The following is a 12,700-nucleotide window of genomic DNA, read 5'->3' as shown; positions in this document are numbered from 1 at the left end:
CTCGCTTTAATTACGTTCACGGGGCTGGAAAGGGTAGATATGGATATGATGACCGGTGTGTTAATACCACGTGTATCCCCTCTCTTAGGAGTGTCATACCGGGTATTGCATTGATGTGATCCATATTATAAGCAAACCCAGGACACCCTCCATTTACATTCCCAAGTATATTTAGATTGCAATTCTTTTCAAAATCTTGCCTTTTATTTGTCCTTTTTCTAACACTTGTGTGTCTAACCTTAAATCCCCTACTATTTGAGCCATACTTGTTTGTTTTCTATTTGTACAAATTCACAAAAATTGTTTGGCCGGGAACCACACTAGTTGATCCAGAGGGGTGCCTAATACCTTCCCCTTAGGATAATTTCAAGCCCTTACCCGATCTCTGGTTACCAAATGTAGTTACAAATAAACCCTACAGGTGTCCTAATGCACCTTAAATAATTATGCAAACCCCCTTTCCCAAAAGGAAAGAGTTGTCCCAACCAAAATGTCATTAACCCGATTCCGCGGAGGAAAACGGGGGCGCGACAGCATGACGACTCTGATGGGGATATTTAGGCTTTTACCATTTCATACCGTTTTTGTGAATTTGCACCCCTCCCTATGTGAAATTATTTGTTTAATTTCTTTAAGCGTTTAATTTCTTCTTCAAAAGCAACTGACATATATTTCTTGTTTCCTTCCTTTTTTAAATTATGAAACTGCTATATTTATCGCTTTCTTAACGTGAAAATACACACCAACATGATTTTAATTATTGCATAATCATGCTCAACATCATACTCCATTCGTGCCAAACAAATACTATAGCAACGCTTGATGAGTGGTTGCGCCCTTCTAATATCATTACCCCCTAAATTTGAAAAGGCTTATTTGTGATAAAACTAATCGATCAGTGGTACAGTCAACAGTTCCGTGCCTTTCCCTTGAGTTGTCCGCTCAAGGGTACTAGTCTAAAACCCCATAGAAACCTTACTCTGTTTAAATTGCGCATGCATCACGGTCAAACCTAGCGGGATCAATTACGTTGTTCACGTAATGATCCTTTAAGATAGCCTTGTCCAGAGGTCTATTGGGTTTTCCTAAACCCAAATAGAAATCATCACGTTCTGTGCATTTATTTGGAGAACTAAATACTTCATGCTAATTGTTGATGTTAAATAGTCGAATCCGGTGGGGGTATGGTCTTAACCCTTTTGTTTCGCAGAAAATGAAGAACGAGGCCCCCAGTTTCGGTATGGTTAGCACGCCCCCACTCTTGCTAGACTGGTGGAAGAGTCTTCCATCAAATGACCAAATCAATAAGTGGAAAGAGAGGGCCGCCAAAGCTAGCGAAAAGTTGGAATATTTGGAATACAGTCTGTTGGAATTGGAAGGAAAAGTGAGGAAGAGAGTCAGCGACTGCTAGAACATTGAGGGAAACGAAGGAGAACACTTGGAAAAGGTATTTTTACTGATGAACCTACGCAAACTGGAGGATTTGATCAACGAGAGCATTCAACCTGAGGAAGGTCCTTCTTGGACCAAATAGATAGGAATTTACTTTTTCGCTTTATGAATGTACTAAGGCCAATGACCGTTAGTGACTTTTATTTCTTGGTTATTTAGTGTCGTTTTGGGATTCGTCTATTTTTATTAATAAAATAATGCATTTAGCATTAAAAATTCTCCAAATCTATTGTCGCTAGGCCTACCTCGGGCACAAAGAGGTTGCCAAATTAGGACACGCTTTACATTCCCGCACTATGTGTTTAAATATTGCAATACTTTTTTTTATAATCCTCATTGACTTGATTACCTTTTATTTTATTTTTTGTTTTATTATTTCCCCTCCCCAAAGGCTAGTTCATGCACTCTGGCATCATCATCTTATTTCACAAGATCCAGGGGCCCTTCACCCACTCCTCATCTTAGTCCCGTTAAAGGCAAGATGGAAGATTTAAACAACATCAGGAAGGAGAACACAGTTGAACGGGTAGAGGCCACTGATGGCCAGGGTATTCGGGTTCCTAGCGAGAATGTGTCACAACTTGAACAGAAACTGTTGAAATTACAGGAAGAGCTCGATTAGGTTCGGAATCTGGCAAACCTGTCATTGTCCCTTAACATCCCAGATATCAACTTCCCCAATGCTCAAAACCCTACACCTCCTCAATATATCCCAAAACAACATAATCATCTCGCTCCTCATCATCACGCTGCTCTACCAAAGAACCAATGTAACACCTGCCATACACCAAACAACATCCCACTACTCATCCTAGAACCTCAGAACTCCACAAACGACCATTTCCACAACCATACACTAGGCCACCATAACACTCCTATCTACGTGGAGACCATGCCACACTCCACCCAACCTATCTCATGCACACCTGAGTCTGATGAAAAGGATCTGCTTATCAGGAACTTGGCCGAGGAACTTAAGAAATTGACCAGCTGAATTCAGGGTGTTGAGGGGAGCAAAGGAATCGAGGGGCTAAACTATGAGGACCTTTGCATACAGCCTGATGTCGAACTACCTGAGGGGTACAAACCTCCCAAGTTCGAAATGTTTGATGGTATGGGTGATCCAAGGGTCCATCTGAGGACATATTTCGACAAGCTGGTTGGAGTAGGGAAGGATGAAAGAATCCGCATGAAGCTGTTCATGAGGAGTTTGAAAGAAAATGCATTATCTTGGTACATCAGCCAAGATCCTAAGAAATGGCCAAGCTGGGTAGGCATGGCGTCTGACCTCATAGATAGATTCAGGTTTAATACAGAGAACGCGCCAGACATGTTCTATATCCAGAATTTGAAGAAGAAGCCCACGAAGACGTTTCGCGAGTATGTTACTCACTGGAGGTCCGAAGCTGCTAAGGTCAGACCCGCCCTAGAAGAGGAGCAAATGAACAAGTTCTTTGTCCGGCTGATGATGATTGAGAACCACAAGTTCTCTGACATTATCAAATTAGGGGAGAGAATTGAAGAAGGTATTAAAAGTGGTATGGTTACAAATTTCGAAGTCTTGCAAGCTATGAATAAGGCTTTACAGTCTGGTGGTGTATCCAAGAAAAAGGACGTAAGGGTCGTAATGGTAGCACAAAGGACCAAGTCTCCCCTCAAATACCAAACTTATCCAACGCCTCCACTCACATACCAGCCAACCCAAATTACCAAGCACCCTCACCCTCGTACCAAGCTCTGCCACCAACTTATAAATCATCTCCACCCTCTACATATCAACCTACTTCACCCAGATACTCCCAACCCTCTCATGTCTACCAAACCTATAATGCTCAACCATCCCACTATCAATCACCCCCTACACGCCAAAATTTCCCTAGACCCCGACCTAATTTTGATTGCAGACCTCCAAAATAATATACAGCCATCGCTGAACCCATTGACCATCTGTATGAGAGACTCAAAGTTGCTGGTGATGTCACCCTCATCCCTGCTGCAACCCCTGAGAATCCTTCTCAGTGGGTTAACCCAAACAAGTCCTATGCATACCACTCCGGCATGAAAGGGCACACCATCGATGAATGTCGCTCCTTGAAAGATAAGATACAGTCCTTGATTGATAACAAGATCATTGTGGCAAAGGACCCCGCTCCAAACGTCCGCAATAACCCTCTGCCAGATCATAAGGGTGGAGGTATACACATGATTGAAGTAGAAAATGACTGGGATCCTGAGGGATCGATTGGGCTGATCGCAGAAGGTGATGACCCGAAAAAACCGACAATTATTCTTAATCCAATCATAGTCCAGATCCAACCATTTGAGGACACTGTGGTGAATATGTTTGTACCCCTTGAGTTTGAAGCAGCGACATCTGCAAAGACACCGGTACCAATTGAGGTCGAATTCGAGTCTCTGGCAAATGCACCCGCACCATTTGAGGTTGCAGTCTTGCCACACAAGGAACATGTTCCGTTCGAAGTAAGGATAGTTGTACCGGTCCCAGTAGAGATGTCAACCATGCCACCATTCTATACAAATGTTGTACCCTGGGAGTATACAACTGAGGCGAGAAGGAAAGGCAAGGTCAGGATTGAAGAAACTGTCGCAGCACAGGGTATGACAAGAACTGGTAGAGTCTATACCCCTGAACATCTAGTTGAATCAAGCAAGCAGGCCTCCAATCGGCCACCCCTCATTGAGACAGGTCCGGACGACCTTTGGAGGAAAATACAGGCCAAGGAATATTTGGTCATCGACCAGTTAAACAAGATGCCAACACAAATATCCATTCTCTCCTTGCTGCAAAATTCCGAGACGCATAAGAATGCTTTGTTAAATGTACTAAATGAAGCGTACGTACCAAGTAACATCACTAGCAGGGAAGTGGCTAATATGGTAGGACAAAATGTTGGAAAGCCATAAAATCACCTTTCATGAGGACGAGCTGCCACCTGAAGGGCTGGGGCACAACAAAGCACTGCACATCATCGTGCAATGCGAAGATTATTTCATCACCAGAATCCTAATCAATGGAGGTTCCAGTCTTAACATTTGTCCGTTGGTAATACTCAAGAAGTTGGGTAAAGGGCTGCATGAGATAAAAGATGGAGCAATCAATGTGAAAGCCTTCAATTATTCTCAGAGGTCCACCATTGGTGAGATTATTCTATGCTTGCAGATGGGGACAACCTAGTTCGGGGTCGATTTCCAGGTAATAGATGTACCAGTGTCTTACAACTTGCCGCTAGGATGGCCATGGATTCATATTGCTGGGGCCGTAGCATCAGCGCTGCATCAAGCAGTAAAGTTCGAATGGAATCACCAGGAAGTGATCATTCACGGCGGTGGTAGCAACCCTATACAGTCGCTAGACCATTCCGGCAATCGAGGGAAGAAGGAAGATGGGTGGAGAAACTTACCACCACATTGATCGGTTCAATGCTATCGACAAAGACAAATGGTGGGATACCAAAATCGAGAGTATACTAAGTTGGAATGTGAAAGAGCCTGGCAAAGGGCTCAGCAAGAACCTCCAAGGAATCTCTAAACCCATAAAACTCAAGAAACATGGCACTACCTTCGGCTTGGGATATAAATACACCTAGGAAGAATTCAATAATTGGTCACCACCATGGCACGATCCTTACTATCCACTAAAGCAGCTAATACTGTATCTGGAGCAGACCTTCCAACAGGCCGACATTATTTATGGGGCAGATGAAGAAGAAACACTTGCAGTAGTGAAGAACTTGTTTCTAGAGGACGGTGATATGGACTATTACGTTATTCTCGATGAGGAGGGAGAGGAAGTCCCTTCCATACAGGCTGTGAGCAGAGGGGCACATCTCAAGAATTAGACCATTAGGACAACCAAAGCCCGACGAGCCTCGGGGTAGCAAGTATAAAACAAGCATTATTCACTATTTTATTTACTAAATGATTTTCTTTCACATTTTTCAATTCCCGCAATAAGATCTTCAATGTTCAAAACAGTTATTCAAGTTTATCAAAAGCATTCTTGATTTTTCTTATGAATTAATATTTATTGCTATTTTTCTCTCTCCTTGCTTTACCAATACAGCATTACTACTACTTGTCTTGATGAACCAATGACTGTGACATGTAATGAGACAATGAAACAAACGGACATTGATTCAGAGGAAGATGACATACCTGACGAGGTTGTCAAAGAAATTGAGAACTTTGAGAACAGACCTAAGTCCAACCTAGACGAGATCGAGATTGTCAACCTGGGAGATGTAGAAAACATCAAGGAAACATGAATCAGCATTCACCTGTCGCCATCAGAGAAGAAAAAATACACAGAATTTCTAAAAGAATATGAGGACATATTCGCCTGGTCGTCTGATGACATGACTGGTCTGAGTACGTCTAGTGTGGCTCACAAACTGCCAACCGATCTAATGTGTTCACCGGTAAAGCAAAAACTCAGAAAGTTCAAGCCTGATATGAGTTTGAAAATCAAGGAAGAAGTCATCAAGCAGATCAAAGCTAAGGTTCTCAGGGTAGTAGAATACCCGACATGGTTAGCCAACATTGAGCCAATACCAAAGAAGGATGGGAAGGTCAGAGTCTGTGTCGACTACTGGGATCTCAACTGGGCTAGTCCGAAAGATGACTTCCCTTTGCCAAATATACACATCTTGATTGACAATTGCGCCAAGCATGAGCTACAGTCGTTCGTAGATTGCTTCGTTGGTTATCATCAAATCTAGATGGATGAGGAAGATGCTGAGAAAATAGCTTTCATTAAGCCGTGGGGAGCGTACTATTACAAGATGATGCCATTCAGCCTAAAGAATGTAGGGGACACCTACATGAGGGCCATGACTACCATCTTACATGATATGATACACAAGGAGATAGAGGTATACGTGGATGATGTTATTATCAAATCCAAGAAGGACACTGACCACATAGAAGGTCTGAGGAGGTTCTTCAATAGACTGCGGAGATACAACTTGAAACTAAACCCCGCAAAGTGCGCATTTGGGGTTCCCGCCGAGAAATTGCTTGGGTTTATTGTGAGCCGCCAAGGAATAGAACTGGATCCATCTAAAATCAAAGCCATTCAAGAACTACCACCGCCAAAGAACAAGAAGAATGTGATGAGTTTCTTGAGAAGGCTTAACTACATCAGCTGATTCATAGCACAGTCTACAGTTATCTGCGACCCAATCTTTAAGATGTTAAAGAAGGACGCCGCCACCAAATGGACCGATGAATGCCGAAAGGCTTTCGACAAAATCAAAGAGTACCTATCAACACCACCAGTCTTAGTCCTGCCCGATCCAGGTAGACCCTTATTACTCTACTTTGCAGTGTTGGATGGAGCTTTCGGCTGCATTCTGGAGCAGCACGATGAAACGGGGAGGAAGGAGCAAGCCATTTATTATCTCAGTAAGAAGTTCACCCCGTACGAGACTCGGTATTCTCTATTGGAACGCACCTGTTGTGCTTTGACTTGGGTATCTCAGAAGCTAAGACATTACTTCTGTGCCTATACTACATATCTCATATCAAGGATGGATCCCTTGAAGTATATCTTTCAGAAGCCCATGCCCACCGGCAAGTTAGCCAAGTGGAGAATCTTGTTGAGTGAGTTTGACATTATTTACTGATCACGCCCAACTGTGTCTATTGAAAGACTAAGCGGGCGTTGCAAATATAATCCGGGTATTATGCCCCGGGTCGAATCCCACAGGGAATTAACGTATCAAGATAAGCCTTTAAAGTACTAAATTCTTATGAGTCAACCTTCTCAAACTTTGTAAATAACAAGTGGTGTTATGGTCACTACTCCAACTAACAGAATCGATAAAATGAAGATTAACTACTATGCAGTTGTAGACAATTGGAATAAAGATCTTAGGTAATGGTTTCCCCCGTTGTTGAATTCCTTAGTCGTATGTTTCTTATAGTTATGAATTAGTTGTCTCTATCGATCATGAACTCTCCAGCTATCGTAACTCTCTCTTAAGTAATTATGATAATTTACTAGACGCACTCTCTCAAGCTACTCTAGCTAGATTCGCATTACCGTTCACTTAGATCGCACCCGAGGTATTGTTATCTCTACTCCAACCTCTAAACCCTCGGTTATGACTCTCGCCTATACTCCGGGAGTGATGTTGTTCAAACAATTACCTAAATATGCACTCTCTCAAGAAGATACATAATAAATAGGAACGGCTAATTGAGGATCCTTTCAACTAACCAAAATCAAAACGTAGTTGAACAAATAGAGATTAACAACCAATTCAAACTATATTAATATAACAACAAGTTCATCCACAACGGGTTCACCCAAAACCTTAGATTAAAAGAGTTAGCTACTCATAACAATGATGTTCATCACAATAATTAAATCCATTACAAATCATAAAAACAAAAAGAAGAAGAGAAGAACTTGATGTAGAATACTCCTCCTTGCCTCTTGCCTTTCCTTTTCTTGCTCTTAGCTATCAAAAGCTGCACACACACTCCTTGGGCGAGCTTGACCTTCTATAGGTTAAGTGAATTTTCCCCCCAGACTTCCAAATTTACCCCCAGGAATTATTTTCCGGAACTGGGCTAGCGCGACCGCGCTAGTGGGCGCACTAATGGCCCCGCTAGCAGCCTTACCATTCTGCCTCGACCATCTGGGCTAGCGCGGTCGCGCTAGTGGACACGCTAATGGTCACGCTAGTCCAGGCCTTCATTTGGTCGATTATTTTTCACGTCGTCTCGCTTACTCAGCTCCTAGGGTTTCTTGCTTCAAGGCAGCTCCAATCACATCTTTAATGCCTTATATAAGCTCCTCATTCCAGCAACACAATTTAGAGCTCAGTTTTCATCATTTAATTATATTAGAGCATTGAAACATAATCAAGCAGGGGCAAAACAATCGTCAAATGACATAAATCTAGCCTAATATCATTTACGTAACTCAGAAAGCGGTCAAGGGACAGGCACTGGCAGACCACCTTGCTGAAAACCCCGTGGATGGAGGATACAAACCCCTGAAAATGTATTTTCCTGATGAAAAGGTATCATTCATAGGAGAAGACTGTTGTCACACCTCCTTTTTACGCGCCCGCGGGGGCGCAGGGGAGTTTTTTCCAATTAAAGGACAATCGAAACGGGATTGGTTTAATTATTCAGAGTCGCCACTTGGGAGATTTAGGGTGTCCCAAGTCACCAATTTTAATCCCGAATCGAGGAAAAGAATGACTCTATATTATGGTCTGCGTACCAGAAATCCGGATAAGGAATTCTGTTAACCCGGGAGAAGGTGTTAGGCATTCCCGAGTTCCGTGGTTCTAGCACGGTCGCTCAACTGTTATATTCGGCTTGATTATCTGATTTTATACAAGTGTGAACTTATGTGCAAAATTTAACTTTTAACCGCTTTTATCATTTACTGTTTTTATCAAGAATTGCAACGTTGTGAAAATGTATCTCGAACCGCGTTACAATCAATGTACCCGTGGTCGTCGACACACTTTGACTCCGTTGAGATTTGGATTTGGGTCACATCAATGTGCACCCGAGTTTAAGGAAATTAAATTATTAAAGGCGCGCCTAAAGCGACTAGCGTATTTATTTTGGGTAGGACCGTGGAATTTTACTAAACGGTCCATCCCGAAGCCTAAACAATTTTTAAAGCAATATTTATTGAGGGCCCCGCAATTTGTATTTTTATTTGGCGAGGCTCACCTCGTTCTTTATTTCTAATGAATTTGCAACGTCATGGACATGCATCTCGAACCACGTCACAGTCAATGTACCCGTGATTAGAGAGGCATTTCGAATCCGTCGAGATTTGGATTTGGGTCACATAAATGTGCACCCGAGTTTAAGAAGGTAAAGTTTATTAAAGCGTATCCTAAAGAGACTAACGTGTTGTCATTTTAGGAAGGTTGTGAGATTTGCTAAACAACCCGTCCGGGAAACTAAATGCTTCAATGATTTACATTTAACAAGGGCCCCGCATCTGCGTGTTTTGTTTATTTTCATCGAGGCTCATCTCGTTCTTATTTTAAAAGGATATCCTATAGCAACTACGTTTCTTGTCGTGTTCGTCTCTATCAATTGAAAACGGTAGACAGTCCTAATTAATTACATGATTGCGAGTTTACTTATAACAGGATTTAAAATGCTTTTACAGAATAATAAAATGTGACTGCGATTATGGATAACTAGCCGAAAATTATGGGCCCAAACCTAGCTCATGCGAGATGGCCAGACTTAGGCCCCCTTTTTCGATATGGGCCTAACTGATTTGTTTCGATTTGGGCTCGGCCTTCATGAGATTGAGGCCTAGGACTGATTCTTTGTTCTGTGAAATGAGTTTATCAATTTATATGGGACAATCTGGCAAAAGGAGAAAGAATTTTAACTAAAGTGGATAGTTTTCCTATTTGGCTTACATTAGAGAATATATTACACCCTCAGACTAAGTCTAAAGGTACAACTTATTACACTGGGAATGTTTTTTTCACCTAACAGCACACATACATGACTAGCATGCATTAACCTGCATTGATACACTAAGCATGTAGGCTACTTCTATTATCCAAACAAAAATGTAACTACTATATACTACATGACATTTAACACAACAGTCCACGTGTATATAAACAATCTGCAGGTCCTCTCTTTTGCATTTATGTTCAAACTCTCAGTTACATTAGTGGTATCGATTGTGTACCTGGTAAGGAGGACAAAGAAGAAAGGAATGATCAGCTAAGCAATATGCAGTGAATACAGCAACAGCAGATAACACCAACAACACAGCAACAACAACCAGCCACAATGATGAAGCTCACAAGTGGTCGAGCAACAAACAAGCAGTCCCAGAAACAGAATGATGAACCAACAGAAAACCAGAGTATTCAATATAACAGCACCAGCAGTTCAACAATCACAAACAGCTCGGCAAATAACCAACAACAATTAGCAAAGACAGCTTGGCTAACTTGAACTCCTAAGCAGTTTTCAGACAGTGTTTTGTTACAATATTCTGAAATTTTCTTTTTGTTTTTTTTTTCTTTCTCTCCAGACTCAAAAATGTCCAGCCTAAGACCCTTAAACTTCAGCCCCTGTTTTAGTTATCAAATGGCCTATTTATAGGCCAAATGCACCATTACAGCTGAGCTGCCCTGCCTGCCAATTGGCAGAATGCCCATACTCTTTAAGCCCATGCTCAGCATGCTTGGTGTCAGCTCCCTTTATTCCCCACGCCTGGTTTTGTTTAATCCAGAATTATGGGCTCATTTGTTTATTCATTTTGAGCCCCCATACCCTTGTGTCTTGTTCCCCCATTGGTATTAGTTTAATCCTAAGTTAGTACCCTTTTTGTCAGCTCACTTAAACTAATTACTTCTGTTCTTTTTAAACACCCCAGAATACCCCCGTTAACCTTGATTATTACTGCCCCTGCCTATTGCAGCATTAGGGCATTTTTGCACTGATGAAAACTCGAACTCAGGACTGCCTAGACTGAACCCTTTTAGTCATTTTTATAATGCCAACAGACCATTTCAAACATTACTAGGTCATCCAGCCAGTGTCCGAGTTTAATTAGTTATGTGAAACTCCTAGCTCCTTCGATCCATTAGTTATAGAAAACTAATCGACGACATTTATCGAGTCGACTATACTAATTATAGCAGGTAATAATCAGTCGCTCATATAAACAACACGTTCGGGGACCTAAAGGGTATCAGACAACTTTTATTAAATTACTGGGCCTATATGAATTAGTTCCTTTGACGATTAATCTAACTGACGATCATGTTTATCACAGAGTGTATTCAGAACAAACAGAAGACAATCGACCAAATAAAGGGTCTTTAACAGAGATGAAAGAAATCTGGAAGAAGTAACAAAATAACAAACAACACAAAGAGATATGCTGACAACTTATTTGGAAATAAAACAAAAGAACGGAAAACTTACCAAAATGTTTAAACCAAACAGACCCAAATCAAACTCGACTTCGAACCTTTGAGGCCGAACAAACCTTAATCAGGGTGTTCTCACATGAGAACACCTTGGTTAAGGTCTATTAGACCTCAAACCTATGTCAAAACTGGCCGGGTTCCCCAGGTGCATGTGCTTCAGAAGTCTGGATTTCCAGATCTGGATTTTTGGGAGTTGTGGGTGGATTCGGACCAAACCAAGCTTGGTTTGGTCACGAGGAAGGTCAGGAGAGTGTCTAGCATGAAGATGGGGTGGTTTGGCATAGGTCCAGGTTCGACTCAAATCTTCAAACGAAGATTCGAGACGAACGGAAGTGATTCGAGGCTTGTGGTTAGTGGATTCGTGTTCAGGATGGTCGGGTGCATCGGGGGTGTTATTTTGGTGGTCATCGGAACTGTGGTTGCCAGGCTTATGGTGGGAAACCTAGGCTGCTAGGGTTTGAGAGGAAAGGGAGCCTGGGGAAGATGGTGAATAGTGGCCGAGGGGGGGGTGTGGCTTGGGGCGTGGGGTAAGGGGGTTAGGTTTATATATGTATTGAGGGTTTAGATCCTGGCCATTGGATCAATTGAGATCAAGGGCCAGGATCTAACCATTGAGGAGGGACGACGTCGTTCGGGAGATGATAGTGGGTTATGACCGGGTAGGGGATTGGATCGGGTCATGTTGACGGGTTTAGAGGAAGGCCTGGATCCGTTGGATCAATGGGAATGAACGGCCCAGATTAACTTGCCTGAAACGACGTCGTTTCGACTTAGCAGGGGCTGTATTGGACCGTTTGATTGCCATGAATCAACGGCTCAGATTGAGGCGCTGATACGACGTCGTTTGGGACGTGTCCGGGCAGCCTGTGTTTGGACTGGATCTGTGTCCTGGTCTTGGGCCTATTTTGTTTCATTTCTTGGCCCAAACCGATTTTCCCTACTCTTTTGCTTTTGTTTTCTTTCTTATTATTTTTTCTTTTCTTTTAAACAAAATAAAAATAACAAATAATAAGGTAACGGAATTAAACAACAATGCAACATTTTAACACAATTATCACAAAAATATTTACGTAGGTTAGCTAAGAGCCTAGGGCGAACGGTGCACATATATATTTTTTGAATTTTCTTTTACTGACCGAATTATGGTTTAACCATCCTAATACATATATTTTGTATTTTGTTTGTTAATGATTAAATGCAAAAAAAAGAATGGACAGATCCACAAGTGACTAACAACACATGAAAACTCGAACAATTGTACAACGAAGCCATTTGTC

This window comes from Nicotiana sylvestris, chromosome 3 (assembly GCF_000393655.2).
Source record: "Nicotiana sylvestris chromosome 3, ASM39365v2, whole genome shotgun sequence".
Classification (NCBI taxonomy): Eukaryota; Viridiplantae; Streptophyta; class Magnoliopsida; order Solanales; family Solanaceae; genus Nicotiana; species Nicotiana sylvestris.
This window is presented reverse-complemented; position numbering follows the sequence as displayed.